Genomic DNA, 24,555 nt, shown 5'->3' with positions numbered 1-24,555 from the left:
GTAAGAACAGAATCCAGCCCTGTGCACATTCAAGTGATTAAAATGAACCCAGAATGTCCCGTCATGTCTTTATAGCACTGGAACGTAAATTTTGATGTGCAGTTCCAAGTCTGCTCCTTTTCTTACTGGTATTCCCCACCTTTACCCTCCTCCTGAAAAAAAAAAAAAGTGATTGTTTTTTTTTCTACTGTGAGTCTCTCTTTCTGATCTTCTACAGACCAAACAGTTTGTAAGCAAGTAGATGGTTGTCCTGTTCTACAAATCCCGTAATTTATTGGCTTTTTGCACCTGTCAAGTGCCACATTTCCTCCCAGTGGGAATATATCCCCATTCATACAATCCTTCTTCCTCCGTAACTAGAGAAAGAGATAAAGTTACAGGTGTCAGTTAAGCCATGGCTGCTTCTTTGATCTTTTCTTGTTATTTTTTATTGGAATGTTTCTTCTTATGTGTTTTTCCTGTGTAACTTGACTTCCAAATAGTGACATTTGTTTTGTTTTTAATAAGCCCGGAGCCCCAATTCTGATTTTGCACCAGTGAAAAATGAAAGTGATTCTCCTGATTTCAGCTGAGTACATTGGGTTAAACCTCATCTACACAAAAAGTGTTGTCTTGTTCAGAAATGAGATGCTAGGTTGTGAAAAACCCTTAGATATGTTGTTCAAATCCACCCCTAGCTGAGAAAGCACTCAAGTGCTTTCCTGAATCAGCAATATAGGGAACAATCACATATTAGGAGGACAATTTCATGATAAAAAAATCAATCGTATTAAGGCAAAAAAAATCCTTACTTATTTTATATGTAAGAGAGAGATCCTGTGTCAAGACTGCCTATCTTTGTAACTAATGTGCTGTAGCTGAAACAGAAGATAAGAGCATGAAACACAAATTACGGGGGAGGCCGTTTCCTCGTGCAGTTCAAGAGGCTGGACAACTCACCTCACCACTGAAATGTGAAGAGTTGGGCTTATCTCCGAGCCTTTCAGCCCAGACATTCAGGCATCCATTTATTACTTTAACAGTAATAACACCTGAATCATAAAAAGCACATTTTCAAATTAATACTCTTTACCAAGGCAGACATCGTGCAGCTTGAACTGGGGATCTCACCTGACCAGTTTCATTTGTGGTTCTGATCTTTCTCCATCTGATCCTGGTGTCCTTGCAACAAGATGTTGCTGCTTGTGTAAAATGGCAGGAGACTGCATGTGTTTCTGATAGACAAATCATTACCTGAAAGGTTTTTAAAAATCCTGAAAACATTGCTATGTATATGCATTTTTTTTCTTTCTTCTTCTTCTTCTTTCTTTCTTTTTTTTTTTTTTTTTTTTTCTCAGTAGTGCTTTCCATTTCCTTACATTTTCAAGCTTTCATTTTGTGGTAGACTCCAGGTCATTTGTTTTAGGTGCAGTTAGCACCTAAAGTGCACTTTCTTTTGATGTAGTTAGTGATGCATTTTACCGCTTGCTCTGTTGAAAACACCGCTGGACAAAACTCCAGACCCTGCACAGCCCCTCTGCCCTCTCTCCCGCTCTCTTGGTCTCCTGCCCTCTCAGTCCTCCACCAGCCCATGTCTTTCAGTGAGGGGGAAGGTGAACAAACGCTCTCCCGTGGCTTCAGTGCTACCTTGCAATGACACCTGCTGGTGGCATCGTGGGACACTGGTCCACCCCGGGGCCCCAGCAGCCACCAGGACCCTTAACAGCTCTGCTGGTATTTCCACTGTCTTCTCCCTATGCATACAGAAGGCTCAAAAGATAAGCTTTTTTTATTGTTTATTTTTTTAACCCTCCATGAAATGAATTGCTGTCTATCTCCTTTGAGCTGACATGATGAATTTAGATAATTTCAAACTAATTTGTTCTGCTGCATTTCCCTATAGCTTAACACCCCTATAGCAAGTGAAGTGGCTGGATGACACAATCCGAAGGTTTTTGGTATGTATGTATTTTCATCTCAGCCTATAGCACTAGTGTTTTTAAAACATTTGTAGTGGCATCATTTTGGAAGCAAATATTTTAAAAATGTGAGGAATATCTGGGAACTTTCTGCTATGCTTATTCAAGCCTCGATCCTCCAAATGCTTTATAATTCAAATTATTCAGCTAGGCTTAATGAGGCTGAGTCAGAGTAAAGTTATTTGCATAAAAGCCAAAGATTGGAGCCTCGATGTGATGCGTTTTTAGGGGGTTATGAGTTTTTAAATATTTATTATTGAACAATTTAAAGGTGAATTTGGGCTATATCTTTTCAGCAATACTTGTTACGTAACAGGAGAGCTTTGTGTTAACCTTGAACAGGCTCTGGGACATGAAAGCTTGTTTTGCGAAAGCTCTGTTCCACTCCAACGTGAGGGCCAGGTGTTAGCCGCACTGAATCCAAACCCTGGCTAGCACACACACGTCTGCAGTTCTAGGTAAGTTCACGCTATTGACTACTAAGATCTTAGATCAGTCACTTCCCCCTTGCCTCCATTTTTCAGCTGATAGAATGGAGAAAATTGCGTTGGATGTGTAAAAATGACAAATAAATGCATAAAGGGCTGTACTATATTCCCTAACATAAAACACAAAAATGGCTAAGAAAATCTGACTAGAGTAAGAGCCTGCCCATTTTCATAGCATAGATGCTTTTTGCTGTGCTAAAGTAGCCACTGGACAGAGCCAAGTGTCATCCTAGAAGTGCAGCACAGAGAAATTTGCTTAACTCCTGGAAATCAAAACTTTTTGGTTTTTTTTTCTCACTTTAATGAAGTAAGCTTTATGTTATGCTCAAATCTCTCCAGTAAAACCTCCATAGCATGGAAGTTTTTAAGCTGTGTTGCAATATTTATATTATAATTATGAAAAATAAATGAACATGGAATTAGGTTTAGAATATTTTGTTTCACAGTAAAATTATGAGATTATTGAATTTTCATCCCCAATCCTGTTGAAATAAAACTGAAAAATCTCAGAATTTCTCACACAAAATAGAAATTCCAAATTTTAGTTAGTTTTGTTAGAATGCCGACCTCCCCTCCCCCTACTCTCAGTTCAGGATTCTGGAAAGAAAGGTCCACTTGTTTCTTAACGGTATGTTGGGGAGAAATGGAAAGTAAAAGGACATGAGAGAGAGGTGTGTTTGCCGGTGATTTGAAATGTAAGCAGGAATCTCAATTCCACTTTGATCTATAAGACACTTTCTGACATGAGACAGCTGCTCTCTTTGGAGCCTTCTACATACCTCTGGAAATCCCAAGGAGCCTTCTTTTTTTAACCTGCATTGTATCCCCATTGCCCTTGAGATTATATATTACAGCTACTTCCCTCGGAAGGGTTTGATAAGAATATCTCTTTTGGACCATGTCAGTGTCAGAGAATTGCTGTCAAGCATCAACAGACGCTGTCTGTCCTGCCCCCAGGGCTTTAAAGATGCTATTTTAAAATTAAAGTGTTTGGTGTAGATAAGATAGTTAGGGTTGTAATGAGGTCAAGAGTTGCTGGCAGTTTCTAACTAGATACTTTTCAGAAGTTGATCAGGTTTCTTGCTGTTATTTTCCTTTTTGGAGAGATAAATATAGACAGACCAAGTAGCGAGAAAGTCAGGAATAGGAAGCCTTTGAAAAAATAGTTTGAAATCATTCTGATTGCATTGTTTAAGTCAGCTCACACCATTTGATTATGCTGGCGTTGTCTGCGATGTAATGTGACATGGAATATGTGATGTAACGAGATATGTCCGCCAAAACCCTATGTGCTTTGTTTTAGTCAGAATGTATTAATTCACTTCCTGAATAATTGACCCAAAGAGATTCTGTCAAACAGTACTAAATTATTCACTGGATTTCTAAACCAGCAGACAGTGTCCTTTAAATATTTAAGAATAATGTCAAATACTTTTCCACACCAAAAATATTTTTTTGTGTGTGTTTGTTTAGGTTTCTTGGCTCTTCTTTGTGAATAGGGGGGGAAGGATAATTAAATAAAAGCCACTATGCCCTTCAGAGATTCCTGTCTCTGCTCTCCCACCTACAAATATCCCCAAGCATCCCCAGAAAGAGAAGCAAATGCTCCTCCAGTTCAGCTGTCAGACCCAGCTGGATTCCGTATCATTAGCACTTTTTCTCTGCCTTACCCTGTGTTTTAGAACAAAACCTGAACTCTTCCCCCCCATATATACACACACACACACACACACACACACACACACACACACACACACACACATATATATATATGTTTACTGCATAACTTCTGTCTTGGCAATAAGTTTCTCAAGACAGGGTGCAGCATCGTGGGTTGCGCAGCCAAGGCTGTTAAGTGCGCTGCTATTCTCTCCCCTCAGGCCTTACTGTGCCTCTCTAGGTGTGCATTATGAGATAACAACCTTGCTAGATCAATTTTGGTGTGGAAAATAGGTTTCCTTAAAAAAGGGACACCAGTGTAGCAGCATTCAAGTTCTACCAATTACAGCGTCTGACACCTTTCCCCTTGAAGGTTGCATGCTGAAGGAGTGCAGGGTGTATTTCTGGCTTGTTTCAAAAGGATGAGGACAGGCATCTGATAGCTTACCTTAATTATTCCATTTCCTCCTCCCTATATACATTTCCAAAATCTAATTATAGTGCTTGTGGCCCCTGTGATCAGCCGGTACCCAGAGATGAATATAAAGCCATGGGAAGGACAGCTACCTCCTTTCACACTTTACACAACATTGCATATATATTCCAACAGTCTTTTGATACTAATATTTAGATACATTTATCATTGTGTTAGCATATGCAGTGAGCAATATTTACACTTTATAAGTGCTTCTAGGACCAGTAGCTCCTATTACTCCTATTAAGTCCATTCAATTTACCACCTGAAATACCACATTTGTCTAGTCAGGGTTTGACATCTATTTTCAGGGGGGGGTTTGCTTTTAATAGCGAGTTTTATTTAATTGTGTGTTCTGCTTCTCCAAAAGAATATGCTAGGCAATCTGTTACGTATTGTCAGTCAGCTGAGATGCACTTGGCTGCACTGTCATGTTTCTTATCTTGGCCCTGATAAGAAGACATTTTCGTGTGTATGCATCTGTGTGTGTTGAGGTGCAATTGTTTATCTGTTCTTCCACAGCTTTATTTAGACTGGAATTTGCAGCAACTATTACATACAAGTGCGGGAATGTGGTCCAGGGGTGTGCTGTGTGCCCATTTGTTGGGCAGCGAGCAGAGCTCCTCACTAGGTTTGCTATTCCAAGCCACACATGTTGTCATGCTGGGTTCTTTTTTTAAACAGCAGGCCTCCAGATTTATTATGAGCTCTTTATCAGTGAAAATAAATAAATACAGTAATGATTCCCTTGTGTCTGCCTCCCCCCCGCCCAAAGCATTTAGAACTAGCTTTAGGCAATAGCAAACCCATTGACTCTGCTCAGCCATAATTTAGTAAGAGGAAGTAAAGTCCAAGCTTTGAAGAAAAATACATAGGAAATTCTCCTTCTTCATCGTAACTCTATAATGATAATAATAATAATAATTTTTATTATCAACTTTTTGGAGGGCAAAGAATATCAGCAGTAATGATAAACTTTGCAAATCCCTCAAGGGATAGAACTCCAGACTTATGTAGGTTGCCCAGCTTTTAATGCTAGACAGTTGTCACAAACATTATCAAATTCAATGTTTTGGCATTTTGAAACAGCAAGAGCAAAGCAAGAATTGAGAAAAGACTGAATTGGTTCATCAGTTTGCCTGATAATTGGCATCCCACCGGCTCCACTGTAACAGTACCAAGTCATTGTGAAAGTAAATTTACTCCCAGAGTGAGAAATTCTGCAACAATTCTTTCTGCACTGAACTTGCTTCATTTTATGAGACTTCCTGTGTGCTGAACCACCAGGGTTTGTACTTGCTTGCAGTGTGGGAAAGGTACATCCCAGTCCCAAGTCAGCAGTCACTGCATGCAGCAGAGCTGATGGACAGAGCTGATTAGGAAATAAATTGCTGTTTCATCAGAAATTCTGCAGTTGCAGAAAATTTTTCTGCTTTAAATAGAACAGAGACAAACAAAACCATAGAAATTTCCAAGAAAAGAATGGAGTCATACTGAATTTGATTCTAGTTTTGGCCTCCTAAAGATTCTATATAACAGGTTTAATGCTCTGATTTTCCCTGATTCATTAATTTCTCTGTACTTCAGGTCACATTTCTTGCAGCCTTTTTTCTTTCTATCAACATTTCAGGTAGTTCAAGCCCAGGCTTCACCATAGGTATACTGTTTATACGATACCTGGTGATCAGAGCTGCATGGAGCTACAGCAGTGATGGTGATCTTTCAAGACAACTTTCCTGGGGAACCTTTTCCACTGCAGAGGTTCAAACAAGCAGGAAAGGAGGGGACAGCAGCGTCTTGGAAAACTGCCCCTGAAGGGTGGACCTTCCTGCAGGAAAATGCCCAGGCAGGTGGAGGCTCCTCCAGCCCCAGCAGGAAGGAGAAAAGGAAGAGCAGGGCTAGGGAAGGTCCATACATGGATCTGCTGGCCGTTCCCTCTGACACAGGCACCCTGCCCCTTCGGCAGATGAGAAGGGGAATTTTGTCCTCTTTAGCATGGAGGGAAAGGCCCTGGGCTAACAGACCAACTCCTCATACCTTGCTATGGTGAGGATCTTGCAAGTGTAATACAGAGAGGCTGAATGATTTCCCCTGTTTATGCAGCTAATGTGATTAACACCTGGTCGACTTCCAGGCTACAGTGACAAAACCCACACTCTTCCCAGTACTGGCGATAAAGCAGAACCTGTGGTTTGGTGCGTTACAGGTGCCATTAATTCCACGCATAGACATTTACTGTACAGCCTGCATAAAACCAGCGAAACAAATGAAATGAGTTTGGGGGCTGTGTCTGCCAAGCCAGCATGATGCTGACGTGCTGCTGGCTGGGTTACAGCTCTGCAAACCAAGCTTTTCAGGGGAAAGGCTGACAAAGCTTTGCAGAAAAGAACCTTAGACCTTCAGTATAGCACACTAGCAGGCAGCTCTGTTGTATGTCTGGGTGTGCTCTGTGTGCACTGGGGGGCTAACACGAGTGTGAAGCAAACATCTTTTGAATGACTTGATGCCAGAGGGGGCATGTATGGCATCCTGAGACAGCCTCAGCGAGACATCTGACTGATTAGATATCGAGGGCAGGCGCTGAGGTACCAAGGTCATGCCACATCCTGTTTTCCTCCTGCAGCTGGGCCCTGATAAAATAGCGTTTGGTAAGACCACCAATCAGATAAGGTGGCAATTTTCGACAGGCTCAAATTATTGTTGCAGCAAGGGAGGTCCAGATAAGATCAATCAGACACTGGAATGATTTAGCCATTCCTGATTTTTTTCCCCCTTTTTTTCTTTCTGAAGACACTTTACACAGCCTGCCTTTTGAATATGAATGCAGGGAGCACTTGTGGAATCTCAGCGCAAAATACGAGTGTTGATTTATGGGATGGATTACTGAGAAACAGTAATTCTTCGCTCTTTATAATGTTTTGTCGGAAGGTGCTGTACCCTCCAGTCAGAGCAGCATGATTTCAACTAGGTTTTTACAAAAGGAGCTAGAGAACGGGGGTGGTAGTGAATAGGGCAGCTCCTGTAACACAGCAGTTAATAAGACACAAGCACATAAATCATGTGACAGGTATTGAGTCTAACAGGGCAAGGCAGTAGTTTTTAAAAACAGCCAGTTAAGTTACTACTTGGTAGAAAAAGGCTGACTGAGTGCCACAGGTTTTATGCCACTATTTGCAATTAAGGCTATTTTTTACCCTTTTCTCCTGTTTGAAAGTTTTTAAATGCATTATGGGAACTGTAAGAAAATAAAAGGGACAGACAGCACAGGACTTAAACAGCAGGCTGTGCCATTCCTTTCCTCTTGATCTGCTATGGCCTGATCTATTCCTCAGGCATTTACACAGGACTGTGTTGTGATCTCTCTCCTGTGTGATCCCATGTGCTGTATGCAAATAAATTCCTGAAGGTTACCGCACAGGAGAGAGACCTTGGTGCTGAGGTGCAGCCAGGCTGTGTTCCTCCTTCTGGTCTTTGTGATCAAAGAAGTCTTGCTTCTGCACTGCAGCCTGGAGATGTGACACCGCTCTTTCATGTGACTCCACAGGCAGCTTTATCATAATACAGTCTACTACACACCTACATCTCTTTTATCATCACCCCACCTATCAGAAGCAGCAAAGTCAAAGGGGAGGAAGAACAGGGGTAACCATGATTCACACCTACAAATGAGCCCATACCTCCTTGGTCTCCTTAATTTAAGGGACCACCAAACACTTTAATTCTGGAGGTACCAGTGTTCTAGCACAACTTACTTTTTATTGCTAAAACCTGTTTATTAACAGAAATACAATAAAACAAAAGACAATAAAACAAAGGAGCAATAGAACATTCCCAAATGAACTATTCCCGCAATTTTGTAGGCTTCTTGCATATGCCTGTGCCCTTCATTTTGAGCCTTTGTCAAGCACTGTTTGCCATGATGCGTTGGGAGCATTGTGTAATACCAAAGCAGGCAGATTAGCCATATATGAGTAGGTGAATTCTGGTCTTGGTTCGCTTATGACATGCAAAAATCTCCAGGACCACCTCTTTTGGCCATTGCTATGACAAAGTAGGACTTTAAAGTGAGATATGAAGAGATGTCACCATTGAAACAGAATTATAAGAATTATCTTCCCGGAGGACATCAAAAGCCCATCTAATTCATTAATTGGTCCCTAACAGTGATCAAGGCCTGATGTTTCAAGGGAGGATAAAAAATAATTATAATAAACAGACACAAAAATGTACCTAACTACAATTGGCTGCAATGGGAAAAAAGTATTGACTCTCAGCTAATCATCACCAAATGCCAAGCAACAATAGGTGAACAGCATAATTATGTGGCTCTGCTGCTGTGAATCATAAAATGGATTTTCATGATCAGTGATGTCAGTGACTATAGAACAATTCCAATAAGTACAACTTTAAGGGGAATGGCTTTTTTCATGATATGTAGTCCACATATTTGGGAGCAGACCATATAGGTAAGACCTGACTTGCTTGAGAATCACCATTTTCAGAAGGATATGTGGTCTGGGGTGATGAGTTGCCTTTAATTTTAGTGGTTATAATTACTGGTGCAAATCAGTGCAGTTTTTCCTGAAATGATGTATATGAGCATTGCTCCACTGGAAACAAGGAAACCGTAGTGATATGCAGCAATGGAAGAGCTGACTCACAGGTGCTTACAGGCTGCAGATTGCATTTGGAGGGTCTTTGTGTTTGATTTTACAGGCTCAAGAATATATTTGAGAGTAATAGAGAGTGCCAAATAATAACTGCATGAATTTCATGATCCTGACCAGATGAGTTCTTTTATTTGTTTTCCTTTTCTCTTTTTTTAAAAAATTTCTTTTTACACATCTGTTGTGCTAAAGAAATGAGCTCAGACTTGGAAAGATGTGCCTAGCAAATAATTTCCCTAGCAAGTTATGATATATATTTTCTGATAAATAATTTTAAATTTATTTTATATTCTCCCAGCTGTTGGCTCTCTGCAATTTCTCTTCACATCATAGAATCAGAATATACTGCAGGTTGCAGGTTACAGGCTAACAGAGGGGGATGCCTAAGCCAGTTTTAACTGAATGGTAGTTTGAAACAGCACTATTACAGATAAATTTCTTCTGGTATCCAAGTCAGTTTAAAAAAGCTGTCTATCTCTATCTGACAGTGCTCTCTGGCACTTAGTTGGTTAATAGAAATTATTGACAAAGACTCAAAAATTTGACACTCTTTACAACTTTAATATTTGTTTTTCAGTAAAAAAAATCCTTTCCTAAGTGCATTATGGTGTAATTTCAGTTGTAGCTGACAAAATACAAATATAACTCATTCATTCATCTTTGCCACCTACCTCTTTCTTTTTCAGCAGAGCTCTGCAGGCAAATCTAGTGATACTCCAATTCTCAAGAAAGCTATGGCTGGCTGCTGCTACTGGCCTTGCCACCTTGTTTCTTACCAAAGAGAAATCTTGGTCTCAATGAATTCACTGACAAAACTTTCATTGATTGTTAATGGGGCAAAAATATTTATTACAGCATATACTCAGAGAACATAGAGAATGAGAAAGCAGGTTTCCTTTTCCAGAAATGACTGGATTTAACAGCCAGAGTGTCACTTTGAGCACTGGTGCTAAACAAACCACCTCTCTCTGTCATATTTTCTGTTGCACAGCATGCCTCTTTCTCCACTGTGGTGCTCTGAACACCTGATACAATTACCAAAGCTAAAAGAGGTTTGGTTTTGTTCATTTTTTCCATATTTGATGTCTGGTTCATATTTGCTTTTGGGTGATTTTTTCAAAACAGAATACAGAAAACATGAAAGCGCAAAGTAGTCTTATAATGTTATTGCCAGTGCACAAATAACTTATGAAGGGTATAAGCCCACCTGGCCCCCACTCAGATTGTCTCCATCTCACCCGAAAGCCCCATCTGCAGTTCAGCCCAGGAGTTCTTTTGCCCTGTGGACACTTAGAGTTGTTAGGTGATTTCCTACTTAGCGTGAATATGTTTTGATTGCTTAGTTTTAGTTGTTTATCTTTTGTCAGAAGCAGCAGTTCTGGTGAAGCAGGTGCTTTTCTCTGTCCAGAGCTCTGGTGCAGTTCTAGTGGAGATGGACAGGCGGCCAAACTCCACCTAATTCTTCTAGAGGGGTCTTAAAAGTTTCCTGAGCAATTGTGCTGTGACACCATGTAGGAAGACAAAGTACTACCACTTTGGGAATGATGAATGAACATAACAGTTCCTACTCGTTCAGTCTGTTCTCAGTGGTAGAGGTATATTTGTGGCTTAAATTTCAGAAATACCTAGAGTCCTATGTGGTCAATGGAGACAGGAGAGGTAATTACGATGTTATTAGACGGATAGATCACTCTCTGGAGACCTGAAAATCTATCTACTTCCTTCCATTTGTTAGAAATTGTAGGGCTCATCTTGGATTAGAATCCTAAAATCTTACTGAGATGCCTAAATGAGGCACCACCGAAAGTAAGTGAACTGGATTGCACTCTTGGTATCTTTCAGGAACAAAAAGCACTTTTCTCATTTGCAGCTCTTTGAAAGTCAAACTTTCTTCTAGTAATTGCTACGCAAACATTTTTGATGTCTATGCAGAAACATCTGGACACTTACAGTGGCATCTGAACATAAATATTAAAAGATCGACTAAAACCTGATGTGAGTTAGCCATGCAGATAGCCATAAAAGCCACAAGCACAAAACCTCACTCTTGGCCTTTTGCTGCAAAAGTGGATGCTTCCACCCTTATTTTCAGTATGTTTATGAAGACATCTAAATTCCACCAATTTTTAATGAATCTGAGATGCAGATTATCAAAGGTTGCCACAGCTGACAGGAGTCAAGCATGTAAATATGTTTGATATCTCAGGTCTTATTACCTCAACTTTATCTTGGTAAAAACGGGAATAATAGCTTTTTTTCCCTCCAGAAGAGAATACTTCAAAGCCTGAACAGTGCTAGGATAATGGAGATCCTTTAAATTTTTCAAAGATAACTGCAGAAGGCATAAGTCAGTGGATGTGGATCAACTAAGCAATCTCGAATCTTCAGCACGCCATCACTTGCTCTCCTCTTATCTTTTTCCCACTCCTACTGATTTCTTCCGGGTCTTTTGGCTGTGTTTGCCCTTTCATTGCAGGCTTCAGTGATCTTTACATCATTTGCAGGAGTGATCAACTGCAAGTCTTATATCCCACCACAGGAGCTAGGCTGCTTATGGAATGGATTTGGTTTTAAAAAGCTATTTCTGTTTCTTTGTGTTCTAAAGACGTGTGTAGTATTTCATGAAGAAAAAAAGAAATGTTCTAACTGATGGTTGCACTCCGCGGTTACTAAGTCATTGAGAGATCTTTTTTCTAGATTGGCCCAACCGCAAGGTGAACAAATTGTTGTAAAAGACTCTCAAGATTGGAAACTCACAGATGTTTATACTTGTTTTCTGCCTGAATATTTGGTAAGGACTCTATAATTTAAATAAAAGGGCTATTTTTTTCCAAATTTAATGTCTTTTTAACAGTGTGGGAGTTATAAACATTATAATAATTTTACCACTTTCATATTTAAAAATATGCCCTCTAAGCATTTATATTCAAGATTTGTTTTGCTTCAGATGTGTAAATAACGCTTAGCAATTTGCATCTCATGCATAAATCTCTCTCCTGTTGAATGCAAATTAAAAAATAATTACAATCCAGCCCCTAACCCCTTTCAGTTTCCATTTTTCCCCACCTCCTCATATTTATGGCAACTTATCTGCCTAATTCTTCCAAGGAGAAATTTGGGGCTTATATGTGTTAAAAACTTTTTTTTTATTGAAATTTTTTTCCACTGAGTAATAAGAAGCCTAGAGCTGATTAATAGTGTTTCCTTTTGCAACCATAATGAAAGTATTTCAGGTTTTATGCATCCCAGATGAACCCACTTGAAATAGTGTGTGTATATATGTGTGTGTGTGTTGCCCTTTCTTGGGATTTATCCAAAAGGAACTTAGTTTCTAGGTTCCTTGTAGAGCAATATTGGTGCTAGCTTAATCAATTTCAGTTTACTCTTAAACAAGAAATGAGGCATTTATTAGGATGAGCCATGAAGGGCTAAATGGGCATTTCATGCTGAGACTCTTGGTGAAATTTCAGGTCATTCACCCTGAAAGTTTTTGGAGCTCTGAGTTTGCAAGAACCTCCTCTCTGTCTTGCACTTATGCTGTCTGGTTACACCCTCAGGGTAGTCTTACTCTACAGATTTCCTGCAATGGTAGTTTCTGTGCCCACTAATTAGTATTGCGGGTTTTAGCCCTCTGGAGAGTCTTGCTGTCTTTGTAAAAATGTGACCAACATATCTCATTGAATCATCTTCTTCAGCTCAGACTGACTCTCTTATTTATTTCTGTGTAGTTCATCAGCTGTCTCCCCGGTTGCTTCACACGCAGAGTCAATCTCACCCAAGGGAGGTCTGCTGTTGTGCGGCGGCAGCCACAGCGCTCGGCGTGCTTGGACAGCATGTTGCTCGCACTGAGAGCAGCTACCCCCAATTGCTGGAGACACGTCTCTAGAAAACTCCTCAGCTCTTGGGGCAGGCGTTGTTTTAGTGATTAGATCCAAAAGCTCTCCTAAGTGATGGTGAGCATTTCCTCTGTTGCTACCTGATCACAGGGCCACTAAATTTAAAGAAGCAAAGAAAAGCGAGGATGTGCTGGCAGGACGGTCCCAGCTGTTTATCCTGGGGAGGTGAGTGGCACTTTTATTTGGAGCGGGAATGCAAGAACTCCAGTTTCACCACACAGGCTGGGGAAGCACAGAGAGGAGAGGAAAACTTGTGCTAGCTTCCTTCTTCATTTTATTGACAGTGTCTTCAAAGACTCACCCTCTCTCCCCCTCCCTGCAAGTTATATTTGGTTTTAAGCTCTCTTGGCTGCTGCATTGATAGCTCCTTACCATTTCCACTGCAATTAATCAGAGCAGGCTTGATTATGCTTTTGTCTCTAATTGTGTGAATCAAAATCCTTCTGTCTAAAGTGAAGAGACCTCCGCTGTCCTGGCACCATGCCACCTGCTCCATCCCCCCCAGTGCAACCAGGCATGGCCAGGCGAGCTGGGGGATCACAGTGCCTGCTCTGAAATCACGCAAAGTCGGAACAGAGACGAAGGACTGAGCCCAGCATCGCAGCTTTGGTGTAAGGAGGAGAACGAAGCCACCACTTCAGCCCTTCTCTCATCTGTTTGCGTGCTGCTGCGTAAGAGCGACGTCAGAGCGACTGGGAGGGCTCTGCCCTGCTTGCTGTGGGGCAGAGTGAGCTTCAGCAGTTACAGTACACATAATAACTGCTTTTTCAAAAACCAGCCAGGGTAGCGCTCATGCAAGCTGAACTGACGAGGAAGAGTCACTTTGGATAGAAAATGAATGCTCACAGCAATGAACTGGAAGTCCCAAGGAGCTCTATTTCTGACCAATTGTTTCTAACAACCTGCTTTTTGCTTCCATCCCAATTTTACAAAGAGGGACAGGCATGAAAGTTTGGAGAGAAATCGTGACTACTTTGGTTCTTGCCATGGGCTGCCTGGGTCACCCTGATCCTGCCAGGGTCTCACTGTGATTGTTTTTGGAGAGTGAGAACACAGGAATAGCTGATAGGATGTGTGACAGCTTCCATGTGTTATATGAAGTTAACCAGAAGACTTAACTGTATTACAGGAGTTCCCAGTATGACAAAGCTATTGATACTGGCTTTACTGTCTCTTCAGTGCTTGCTCTTTTCCCAGACACTTCACAGTCTGTGAAGCAGAGGAGAAGATGCTTACCATTCTAGAATAAGGCCTTCCTTTGAATCTCAAAGCTCTTTAAAAATACTTATTTAAACCCAGCACTCAGATGGGAGTGACTGCTTCACAGTCTGAGGTGTAGAGGTGTTAAAGCTATTTGCCCAGTCTTAAACAGAAGAACCGAACTGGGAGCAGAACTGAGTTGCAGTTATTCATGTGCCACTCTAACCACTTGTCCGGAATTCCTCCTTGTTATTTACCAGCAGATGATAATTTATACTATTGCCTCTCAGAATGAATAGCAAGTGCAATATTGCTCTCCAAAGCTGCCCAGATGAGAAATTTTCCAGTAAACATACATGCCGTCTAAAACTACAGATAATATTTCTGAAGGACGTACTATGCGACCTTTTTCTTCCACCCGCATAACACTAGGCTGTTCTGGTTTGAAACCGGATTGATTAGTTGCAACTCCAATTCAGCTTGCAGAGTGTAACATTTGAATTTGCTGTATCTTTGGTTGGCAGATCACATCCTTAATATACTCTTACTTGTTAAGCGATAGCTCTATAGGCAGAGATGGAAGTAGCTGGCAAGACCACATTTCCTTTGCTCCTACAGGAGAAGATGACAGGTAACATGATCTTGACCTCTGAAAGTCAGGGGCAGATCTGAGGGTGGGTAACCTGAGCTGGGACTTCTGCTGATCACATAACAACAACACATGCTGGTTCTGTAGCTCAGACGTGCCTTAACTCTTTGGAGGAGGCTCATTCTTCGAGTGTTTTTCCAACTGGCACTACATTATATTGGGTCCTAACTCCTTTAAAATTAGGACATATTTAGAATTAATCGGATAAAGGTATTCTATATTATTTGTAATTTTAACTAATTCTTTTTAATAGAAAATACAAACTAATTTCTTATAGATTTTGCTGTTAAATTTTTGGGTGGAGAAGAAGCAAATCCTTGAGTGAAATACATCTTCAGATGAACTCATAAAGACCATCACTTCAGGTTTTTATTGCTCCCTAAATAGTGTACTGTCTACCCTTTCCCAGGGATCTAGTTTTATACCACTGCCAAACATCATGGGAGCAAAAAAAATCATCTGAATGTTTTAGTAAACTCACAGAAGTAGATGTGGCCATAAAATGGAAACTAGCTAATGCATTTACAGATGTTCATTTATTCAAGATGAAACTACTGTGCCTCAGAGATACCATATTGCCATGATCTATGGAGAACTGATGAGGTTGCATAATGCTGCTTTTCCAAACTTTTCTTCTAGTTGCTAAATTACGTTATAAGGCACTAAATAATAGACACTCAATATTTTCCTTATATAAATTTATCATGTAGCAATTACTGTAGTTAAACACAGTGTGGATATGTGATTGTAAATGGGAGGTGGCAATCGGAGTAATTAGAAAAGGAAAAGATGTTCCTGCAAAACAACCTCTGCATTACAATATTGCCCACATTATAAACACTTTACCATGTGGTGTGTCCCTTCTCAGTTACACAGTGTAACTCCTGTGTTGATTCAGGCTTGAATTACACAGTAAATCTTGTTTGTGAATTTATAGACTCTCCCTTTGAAGGCAGAACTGTGCCAACCTATTTATTTAAAGTCCTTTTTTCACTGCAATGGCATGCTTTTGAGATATAATACCTTATGTGCAAAATCCCTGAGTGACAGCAGCTCTGCAAGCTCATGACGCTTATAATACATTACATATTATCAATAAAATGGTACAAGACATGTCATAGATCTTATTAACATAACTTTAAATTATGGGTACAAGTTTGACCTATCTGTTGATGGATTAGAAGTAAAGCTTAGATTGTTAAACAGTAGTAAGAGGCTCAGGGCATCATTAAACAAGCTGTTTCAAGTGAAATGTCTGTATTTCACCACAAAAAGTCAAAGTACACCTGCAAAGTTAGCTGTCCCCTAGGTAAGTTACAAAATTTAAAGAAAACCAGAAAAAAGTTTTGAGTCTTTTTTTTTAAATAACATTTGCCAATACCGTGATAGTCATTATGATCCAGGTTGCTTCTGGAGACCTTGACTGTCCTAACACTGTTTGTTCTGTGCTTCTCCTCATCTCCCAAGGTGAACATGAGAACATAAGTTCTGAACTGCCCAGAGATCCAACCAGTAGCCATACCTTTGGATACCTGTAATGCTTAGTTCGCTTGTCCTTCTGTCCCATTTCTGTGTTGAGATTAATTATGCCAAGACCAGAAAGTCTAGTGACAAGGAGGATCCAAAGAGAGATTTAAAGGTCACCCCCCGAACTGCAGGAGTCTGTACTGGCAGATTCAGTTGTAGAACTGAGGCCTCTAATTGCAAATCGATCATTTACAGATTTTCTGAGAAACATCGAGGATGTTTGTGCATGCTTAGGTAGTGTAACTGATTTTAATTTATGGAGTATTTTTTATTGTGGATTACTAGCCACATCTCTGTGGTATGCACTGTTCTCACTTTGGCAATAGGGAAGAATTTAAAGTAAGTCACTTAAGTGATTTACTTGAAATTATATAGAAGAGCAAGGATGGGGCCAAGAACAACTCATATGTTTCCTAATTCCTAGCCCTATGCTTTACCCTGGAAAAATTCCTTTTCATCTAAGTGTCAGTAGGAGCAGACTTCTATATGTAATAAGGATAAACAAGGCTTTGTCCCCCCAGTGCTTTAACAATTGAATTTTATTTTTAGGATGTGCACATCTGATTTGTCAGGTTTGTTTTGTTTGTTTCTTTCCTTGGTCTAGTAAAGATGGGAGCTGGAAGGCAAGAAGCCCAGAAATAACTGCCTTTTTGCATTATTTCTATAATATAATTTCTGGATCAAGTACAAAATCAAGACTGAGGGAAATCTCTTCCATTGACTTGGGAGGGAATGGGGAGACATTTTTTTAAAAATTGTGTGCCGCTGGTGAGTAAGCTGGCATGCACCACTGAGTCGTTAGTAATGTTTATTCTATTAGACTGGACAGACTTTTGCTGTTGACAAAAAAGCTAACTCAGTCCATTGCACATTAAATTAAGAGAACACACACATGCACCGTAATCACAACTCTCTCTCCCTGTGCACTGATCAGTAATAATTACCTTTTGGGTAGCGTGGAAGGAGATAACCTAAATATTTTCAGGTTAATTATTTCTCTCCTGCACTCAGAAAGATCCTAGCATTTTAATAACAGCAACAGTTTTGTGATGGAGGGTCCTTTGAGACTTAAAATTGGCAACAACAAAAGAACATAGATCTTTGGACAACAGCACTATAAGTCATTCTGTTGCTTTGGTTTTCTTAATCTCCCATAGAGTGATGTAAAAAGCTTTCTTTGACAAGTTTAAAAATGTTAGTTTTCATTCCTTGTACACTGAAAAAATACAGGCACAAATAAGAGCAGCTGTAGCCTTGCACTGGACTTCCTTGTCTCTTTCTCTTAACCTTAAAGTTTACTGTGATGAAAACCAATAGCACCTAGTTGTCAAGAAGCCAGAATAATGACATTTTGTGCCATTATTCTAATGTGTTTTTCACTGTGCATTTTCTTTAATTATTTGCATGAGTAATATCATTATGCATTCATGTCAATACAATTCTAATAATTAATTTACATGATGGCAATTTCTTAATGATTTTGATGTCAAAGTTAATAGCAACATCTGATAGTTGATCTGTTGATGCTGACATAAATTTAACTTTTAATGTATTAATGCCAAAACCAACAGCAGCATCAAATTATGTTCGAGAAAAACAAACATCCACTGGGTAAAACCTTCAGTAGAAAAGTCTTGATCCTTACCCAAGGTTTATAGGTTCAAAATAAAATCAAGGCCTCTAGACATACTGCGTGTCATATTTTTACTTTGTCTTGTTTTATTTATTTATTTATGTCCGTAATATTCCAGATGTCTAAGATTTAACAGATGAAACTATAAAATATGCTATAAGAGCTGGTGTTTTCTTGCCTCCACCTTGATGCATAAATTCCATATTTTAAACTAATTTAAAATGAATGAATTAATTAAGCTTTTGTCCTTCTGATTCTTTAAACATGAACTCTGAAGTGCTATCCAGTTGAGAACCTAGGACCTGTGTCCTAATTGTATCTTGATTTGTGATTTCAGTTTGCACTGTGTGGTAATAATATCAGCAAAGTAGACTTTATAAGGAGGCAAATATTATTAATATCAGCAAAATAAGAAACAGAGCAATGAATAATAAGGTTTGAAAAATCAATATATTTAGCACATTGGAAGCACTGTACAGTTAAAGAGAGTTGCATGTATGCAACTGTATATATGTACATATGCTCTTATACAGACTCATGGAAGAACTGCAAAACAATTAACATACAATGAAAGCACATTCTTCAGCCTTTGTCCAGGTGCTCTGAAGATCTGTTTAGACATCTATAGAGTTAAATATTATAGTACGCTTTAGTATTGGAAAGATATATGTGAAACAAATTATAGTAACCATAAAATAGTGATGGTTGATTTCCTCCTTTAATCAAAAGCAAAACCCCGTTCCATGACACAATTGCTAACATAATATTTATTTCCACCTGTTTCAGCCAGTTGAACGTATAGATGAAATGTTAAAAAACATTACAAATAAAATTGATCCTGCCGTGTATTTCAGCCTTTTCCCCACTTGGCTTTTCATCAATGGTATACACTAAGTGAGTGCACATTTCACCTTATATAGTGCAGAGATAATTATACAGCCTCAGTTAGACCTTCCATCACACCTAGTGGAGGTCCAGATCGTCTGCTTTTAAGAACGCTTTATCTTTCCCTCTTCAGCTTCCACAAATGGATTATCAATTCATATCTACTGAATAACAAGTCTATATGTCTGATTCTTTTCAGTCTGTTTTATCCTCGCTCTCAAAAATATCAGAATACACACGTTTGAAGCCAATCTCCCAAAACTCTGATCTGTCAGTGGGGACGCTTTTGCTGTGCGCAGTCTTGTGGAGATAAACATGGCTCCATTCAGAGACAGTTTCTTTTGAACAATTTTAAGAGTCCTGCTTGAGGTGCTGAAGGTGCAAAGAAATAGGAAAAAGATATCAAGGTACGTGGACTGCATTTTAAATGTCTGTTAAAAACAACTTAAGGCTAACTTTGAAAGGCTAACTTTGGCCCTAATGCACAGCTGTCCCAAGGTATGTAAAGTATGCAGCTGCACAGGAGACCTTTGGCACATGCACTGCTAATCAGTGCTAGTCAGTGACAGTGCAGCTGCTGCTCTCCCTTTCCCTGCAGCGCTTGCTGCTGGCCTCTGCTGAGCCAGGTCTGAAAGGCAATGCCTGGCACGTGGCATGGAGAAGTCCCAACGTCAATGACTTTGGGCTCTGATACATTTCTAGGAAGAGCTGGGAAGAAGAAAGGATAGGAGAGACAGCAGGCAGGGACAGATCTGGGGGCAGAGTAGCCTCCATTCGGAAGAAAGTGCCTGGTGCAAGAGGTCTGCCAGTAATGAAAGCAGAAAGCCTGTTGAGATACATGAATGAAGGCGAATATCTACGCATGCTGCTTGCATTCCTGCAAGTGCAGGGGAGGTCTTGGCTTGTGTGGTGTTATCTGTGGAAGCACACAGTTCATACACATCCCTGTGCTGACATCCCCCCTTCCTCTCCTGCCCTTTTGGAGAACATGCTGTGTGACAACAGTCTGTCAATTAATTCCTCACACATATTTTTGCGGTGCTGTACCTGGGAAGGTGGCTGAGAAGCCTGTGAAGTGACAAGAACTTTGTTTACTCAGAATTTTATGATATCCTATAAAATGTACTGTGAAAGCCTGCGTGCAGCTGCCAGAGCTGTCCCCTGCTTTGGTGGAGACCAGGAGAAGACAAAGGAGGAGACGTGTCCAAGAGCCCTTGGACTCCAATCACTCTCTGTCAGGACACCTTACTATGCATCTTAGAGCACATTCAGAAGTTCAGATGTAAGCTTGGCCCACCTCAACCTTTTTTTCTTAAAAAAATCAATGGACTAAAGCAGATACTAGCCAGTTAAGGAGAGCAAGAAGGAAAGTTGGAAAAGAGTTTGATATATAGAATGGAGAAGATTTTGATATATAGATTTTGCTGAATGTGCTGTTTTCCCCTAGTTTTGTGTATAGTGAAGATGTGGAGATGCTTTCCACTTCCAGAATAATTTAATTTCAGAGCCTTCATTTTTGAGTGGAGAAAAGGGGCAGAGGATTTCTTTTCTGTGTGAAATTACCCTGTATTACTTAAAGGTTATTTTAATAATAGATTTTAAAATAATAGTATTTTATGTTATGTGACTTTGAAAAATGGGTGAGATACTAACTAATTGGTCACTTTTTCTGGGTTTTTAGAAAGCATTGTTTTTTACTGCTTAACTTCCTTTGGAAACAGCTTCATCAAGAACACATCTCTGTTTTAAGAATAGTTGCTCAACAAGGAGCAGTAGTGTAAATGTTATCTTTATTACAGGTGAGTAGAAAATCTCTTAAAAGCATTTCTGAACTGCCTTTGCTTTGTAGGCTGATTGTTGGAAGGTATAAGAAATATGAGTGAATTTCTCCCACAACTTGAAGGAATTTCTCTCATGTGGCGTTTCAGAGAACTCTTTTTTTTTTTTTTTTTTTTTTTTTTTTTTGCTTAGCATGAATACCTGAGCGCAGAGAACATTTTTCTGACGCAGGGCTTGTCATGAATTGGACACAACACTTCTGAAAACAGAATGTATGAGTTCAAAAGTGAGGCTTTAAAAATTCAGAGCTGGCTGGTGACTGGGAACATTACTAATAAAAATATCTGAGCTTAATATTTGAAAATAGATGTCCCATGGACAAGAATGATATGAATTTCTTTCCTCCCGAAAATTCATACTCAGGTTTTCATAGGAAACCCAAATGTGGCCCAGATCACTTTGCCTGTGAGTCAAAAGTGGTTCCTTATGTCTCACACAGACACCCACACCCAGCTACAGACATCTCATATAATCTTCCATTTCTTCAAGTCCTCCAATTACTTGTTACACTCATTTATTGTGGGCTGTCTTAAATCAGCTTCCTAGTGACTCAGACATTTATTAACTGCTCAGGTGCCAGGAGTACAGCTTGTGCATAAAAGGTCCAAACCTGAGGTGTTATATTAGAAGTCATTTAGGGGCTGAATCATGGTCTTTCTGCATGCTGAAGTGTTGTAAAGGCAACAGGAGTATCATCTGGGAAAGGGGTTACTTCTGGGATGTCCCCATCACCCTAAGATCTCTGGCTGCTTTGGTCATGGGACTGTTGGCAGCTGCACTAACACAAGCCTGGTCCCTAGGTCATTTGGGGATGTTGAGGGAAAACCAAGCGCTTTGAAAGCAAGCAAAGTCATTCAAGACTGCAGATTCCCTTGCCCATCTCCAGGTCATGCTGACTGGTGGTGCCACCCAAAGGAGGATGGCTGCAGGGCTGCTCTACTGTCTGGAGTCTCTGGGTAGAGTGGTGGGGGGCAGCATCTCCTGGTTCCCTGTTTACCCTTGGGGAGAGGGGGCTGCTGCCGGGGGTGCACCTCCTCTCAAACTAACTTTGAGCACTCAAACCTCTGCTTGTTTTTCACTGTTTGTGCCCTGTCAGCTAGGGCACTAAGAGGAGAATGACTAAAGACCCAGAGCAGTGCTGACCACTCTGGCCATAAGAGAGCCCTGCTCCCAAGCCCACCTCCTCCAGCATAGAAATGTGGGGTGCTCCAAAGGAGGTAGAATGCATCTTTTTAGAAGTGTCCCTTTTATATGCATTATTCATCAAGTTTCAAGGAAATGGAAGCAACAGACCACTAGCCATTTCCCTTAATCCACTGCAAGCTCAGAGCTGTGACTAGAGTCTAACTGCTCTGGTCCTTACTGTAAAAGTTGATTTCTGCAAAGGTATTAATTAGTTGGTAGGCAGCCTATCTACTAAGTAAAATGCTCATTGGTACACTCTTTGACAGCTAAGCTCAGCCTGATTATTAAACGAAGAAAGTTTTCACTTTGAAAGTCTTATTGTTCCTTTTGTCTCTCTCACCACATTTCTTTTGCAGAAACCAAGCTGAACCACGTTGAACTGTGGCTGGAGTTGTTGAACCTCTTTAAAGTGCCATTTAACACTCCAAAAGTCTCAGGCGGGGCGAAGATCACAGGAAGCAAGCAGTGTGTTTTGGTGGAGGCAGCCTCTGAGTTCCCATTGGGTGCATCACTGCACATTGAGCTGGAAAAAACTTCTGCAGCAGGAGCTCCATATCATGTTAGTGGCAGCTTTGTAACAAGAGGAAAATTATTTCCTCTGGTACTTACTGTTGAACTAGATTGATCATGTTGCCTTCTCTCTGCAAGCATTTGGATGTCTTAAGTCTGCAGACTGCAAAGAGATTTCACTGTAACTGGGCGGTAACTAATGTCTATCTATAGCATTGCCTTTGTCACCTAAGGCTTTAAGTCATACAGTTTACTAACTAATTGTACCAAGTAAGTTTTTTTTTTTTTTTTAACACAATGTGTATTTACAGTCTAAAATACTAGAATATATAAAACCTTAAAATATGTTATGTTTAACTCCTAAATCACATAAATCATATGATTTTACAGAGTTGTGTATATTTTTTGCATCCACTTTAGCCTCATACAGTATCTCCAACTGTTTACATATGTTAAAATCTCTTGCATTTAAATAGCTCATTATGCAAATATTTACAAAATACATGGATATTTATTTTTGCTGTACCCTGTATTCAATCACTGAGCTGAGATTTAATGTCTAAACATTGTTTGCAGTGTTGCATGTGTAGAAATGAATTATAAGTAATTATGTACTATATACAATTATACAGGAAAAATTACAGATTCAAAAAATATTGAAGTTGCAAAGCCAAATACTCAAATTTATGGAATGCCATAGTTAAGATGCAGCCCTCATATATATGTGCCTTATAACACAGTCTTAACTATTCAAATTCTGTTTTTCTCCCAACAGCCTTCAGCTAAGAGGTAAGTGTGAATGTGTTACAGGCCAAGGCAATAGTCTCAGGCCAAGCGTTGGGATCAGACCAAAGCTAAATTTGCAGTGTTTCTCAGACAGGAACATTTTCCTGGAGCTGATCACCTAAGCAACTTAGCTTAATATTTCTAATTTTCCCATCCCCATTGTAAGAACTTGCAACAAGAGAACAGCCTGCATTAATTTACCTCTCAGTCTAGCCATACACAGAGCAGGACTAATTTTGCATTTGAGACATTTGAAAGAGCAGTGTGTTCTCATATAATCAAAGACTGAATCTGAAGTACATTTTATTGAAAGGTTTTTGACCAGAAAATCTTCCACCAGGAAAAGCTTCTTTGTCAACATGGAAATGTTTTGTGGAAACATTTAGTTTGTGATGATATTTTTGACAGAAAAAAAGTGTAAGCAAGTCAAAAGAAGAAATTATTTCTCACTAACAGTTGTGTCAATGTAAGCCTGCTTTCTTTTCATTCGGTTTCAGAGCATATATTATTTATATTTACTATTCAGCTGTTAAATATTACCATATAACCAGCAGAATAATCTTGAAATGTTTCAGCACTGTTAATGCTGACATTGTGTAATTTGATTATTAGAAGAACGTTCTTCTAACAGCCTTTGTGTGCTCACAGTACTTATATTTCCTACATTTCAAGAAAGTAAAGAATGCCTAGCAATTTAATTTAAGCAGAGATTAAAACTATGAGGATGACACACCATGTTTAAAAAAAAAAAAAAAAAAGCCCAAATGGTCTTTGCCCAAATTATAAGCAGCCAGAACAAATTTGCGTGTTAGTCTGAGCAGTCTTAATAATAGATGGCATCCTCAGTTCCATCTATTACATTGCAAACAATTTGTCCTTGGAAGTTTTCTCCCTGAAAACAGTAACTGTAATTCATTTTTTAAAATAATACAATTTATAGAGAATTTGTAACACAACATAGGATATTTGATGCCAGTTTTTTTAGTGTTAACTGAATCTGTGATGAATGTAAAGAATACTTTTGTCTTCAAGAAAAAGTATTTCTTAAGCTAATTTATAACAATATTTCCTGCTTTTTCTTAAACTGGGGAAAGGCTGGGCTACAGTGAGATCATTTGGATAAAGATTTCCCAAGATATTGGAGTGAATCTGATTGTGAACCTCTTATTTCCAGTTCACAAAACACTTTATAACTTCC

The 24,555-nt window shown here is 39.6% G+C and overlaps 1 long non-coding RNA gene across 3 annotated transcripts; it reads left to right on the top strand.

Annotated features, from left to right (window-relative positions):
- The first annotated feature begins 1,772 nt into the window (after window positions 1-1,772).
- Window positions 1,773-24,304, top strand: LOC134138525 (uncharacterized). 3 transcript variants are annotated; one of them, XR_009957916.1, is made up of 4 exons: window positions 1,773-1,937; window positions 2,301-2,416; window positions 19,237-19,444; window positions 22,418-24,304. It is a non-coding gene; the product is annotated as an uncharacterized LOC134138525 (long non-coding RNA). The 3 variants fall into 3 exon arrangements; XR_009957915.1 differs by having other exon boundaries at window positions 2,255-2,416; XR_009957917.1 differs by lacking the exons at window positions 1,773-1,937; window positions 2,301-2,416 and adding an exon at window positions 13,055-14,974.
- Window positions 24,305-24,555: the final 251 nt, after the last annotated feature.

Source organism: Rhea pennata, chromosome 3 (genome assembly GCF_028389875.1).
Source record: "Rhea pennata isolate bPtePen1 chromosome 3, bPtePen1.pri, whole genome shotgun sequence".
NCBI classification, from domain to species: Eukaryota; Metazoa; Chordata; class Aves; order Rheiformes; family Rheidae; genus Rhea; species Rhea pennata.
This window is presented reverse-complemented; position numbering and strand designations above follow the sequence as displayed.